Below are 2,874 nucleotides of genomic sequence, written 5' to 3'. Positions count from 1 at the left end.
GTGGAGGCATTTTATTGTTCTTTGCATATTTTTGAATGTATGGGAGTATAGGATCATTGCATGTGGAGGAAGTTTGTTGTTGATTGGTTTGTTGTAAAGGTGAAGTGTTTGTTCATTGCTTATTAGTTGTTGTGTCTTTTTGTGCATGCATGGTCGTAGGTCATTAAATCCTACTCTTGTCCCTCTTAATTTGAATTTAGAATCCATTGTTCGCACACCTAGGGGAAGGGGTAATTTTGATCATTCTACTTCTACAATGGAAGTAAACAATGATGACCATATGGAGGACCTTGGTCACATAGACCAACAAGGTATCCTCCATCCCAATGTGCATCATGATAACATGCAAGTACCATTAGGCATGCCAAGACCATTCATTCACCAACCACAACAACAAGGCCAAGTTCTATTGGGAATACCAAGGCCAATGTATGCTCCACAACCACCCATCATCCAAGGAAATCAAGGTGCCTATGTTGCACTTCCAATTGTTAATCCTCCCCTTGCTTTAAGAGATCACTATGTGCTTAATGAATATAATGCACCCACATACATTCAATTGCCACCATTTAGAGCACACCACTATAAAATCAAGCCACAAACCATACAAATGCTTCCTAATTATGATAGACTTCCAAGTGAAGCATTTGGATGAGTTTCTTGAAGTATGTTCCACCGTAAGATATACGGACATGCCGGAAGAAGTCTTAAGGCTTAAACTTTTCCATTCACCCTCAAAGACAAGGTAAAATATTGGTTTAACAATCTTAGGCATTTTTCATTAACTTCTTGGGCAGAAATGCAACAAGAGTTCTTAAAGAAGTACGGTTTCTAAGACTAATGTCATGAGAACTTCAATTAGGGAATTTTCACATGGGGATGGGGAAACATTTCATGAGGCTTGGGAACGCTTTAATTAATTGCTTAGGAAGTGTCCACATCATGACATGCCCATTAATGAATTGCTTAGGAAGTGTCCACATCATGACATGCCCAAATGGCAATTAGTTCAATATTTCTTTGAGAGCTTATCGGATAATTACAAGGGCATGGTTTATGCTTCCATGGGTGGCTCTTACATTGATAGGCATGAGGATGACGTGTGGCGTCTTTATTAGAGCATGAGTGAAAATTCTTTACATCGAACTTTATCTTCGAAGAATGGTAGAAATTCAAGTGGTAGGAAGAGTGTTGGCTTACATCAAGTCGACCACTCCAATGAAATTGCCGCCAAGATGAAATCATTATCTCAAAGGTTTGATCAATTCTTGATCAACCAAAACTCGGCAATCAAGTATCTTCCTTCCCTAACCATTCTCATCATGTATCTAATGAGACATGTATGTCTTGTTCAAGTTTTTTACATTCTACTTCCAATTGTCCCTATGGACATGTGCAAAGTGAGAATCATGAACAAGTAAATACAACATTTGTGAATCAAGGGAATAATCCTTATGGCAATCACTATAATCCAAGTTGGAGAAATCACCCGAACTTCTCTTGGAAAAGGCAAGGGGAGGGCTCAAACCCTTCCCAAGGTGGTTTTCAAGGAAAGTACATTCCACCTCCACTACAAAGCCAAGGTTCCTATTAGATCATCATACCAATCACAAGGAAACCAATTTTCAAATTCTCATTTTCCCAATCAATCATATTCCCAAGGAAATATTAGAAGTCCCGTTTTTGAAGAGAAAGTTTTGACCGCTTTGGGCACTTTAGAGGCAAACACACAATTATTTCATTCTCACTCTCAATCCATTGCAAAGATAAAAACCCAAGTAGGGCAAATAACTAGCACTTTAAATGCAAGAGAGAAAGGAAAAATGCGTTTGAATGCCCCACCAAATCAACAGTGTGTTGTGGAGACTCATTCCTCATCGGAAGGTCACACAATAGAGAATGTCAATGCGGTGACTACCTTGAGAAGCGAAAAGATTGTGGACAACCAAGTGGGTATGTCCAATGAAGAGAGTGAACCAGTGCAACCAGAAGTTGACACCCGTCCCGTTTCATATCATATTCCTCTTTCATTGCATATGCATGATCTTTCAAATGAGAATATCTTGAAAAGTGATTTGAAAAGTGATTTTGAAAAGAAAGATTTGCAAAATGATTTCAAAACTTCTTGTGCTGAAGAGACTTCAAAGAAAAATTCTGAAAAGGTTTTTGAACCAAAAGCTCCATTTTCGGATGACTTAACAGGATCCATTTCAATTAACAAGCAAAAAGCCAAAACAAATGAAATTATGGATGTGTTTAGGCAAGTGAAAGTTAATCTTCTGCTTTTGGATGCGATCAAGCAAATTCCGGCTTAAGCCAAATTCTAGAAAGACTTGTGCAACCAAAAGAGGAAGAATAAAAGCCAAGCACCTAGAAAAGTGGTTTTAACCGAGCAAGTAAGCTCAATTTTGCAACATAACACTCTTCCAAAGTTTAAGGACCCCGGTTCACCTACCACTTCATGCATCATTGGTGATCATATCATTAATCAGGCTCTCCTTGACCTAGGAGCAAGTGTTAACCTTCTTCCATACTCGGTATATGTCAAATTAGGCTTAGGAGACTTGAAACTGATATCGGTCGTTTTACAACTTGCTAACCAATCAATCAAAAAGCCTAGGGGTATCATTGAGGATGTCTTGATTAAAATTGATAAATTCTTCTTTCCCGTTGATTTCGTTGTCATTGAGACAGAACCGGTTCCAAATCCTAAGAGCCAAATTCTCGTTATCCTTGGCCGTCCTTTCTTGGCAACCGCGAATACCAACATCTATTGTAGGACAGGGATAATGAAAATCTCATTTGGCCATATGAAGGTGAAGTTGAATATTTTCAATCCAACCCCCAACTCATTTGAAAAGCATGAAGAGGTTA

General features: G+C 38.6%; 1 pseudogene; it reads right to left on the bottom strand.

Annotated features, from left to right (window-relative positions):
* Positions 1-850: 850 nt before the first annotated feature.
* On the bottom strand, positions 851-949 carry LOC132280602 (small nucleolar RNA R71; annotated as a pseudogene).
* Positions 950-2,874: the final 1,925 nt, after the last annotated feature.

This window comes from Cornus florida, unplaced genomic scaffold (genome assembly GCF_030987335.1).
Source record: "Cornus florida cultivar Cherokee Brave unplaced genomic scaffold, ASM3098733v1 CherokeeBrave_3.0.0_Hap2_Chr10, whole genome shotgun sequence".
Lineage (NCBI taxonomy): Eukaryota > Viridiplantae > Streptophyta > Magnoliopsida > Cornales > Cornaceae > Cornus > Cornus florida.
Note: the sequence above shows the minus strand (reverse complement) of the source record. Positions and strands in the feature narration are given on the sequence as shown.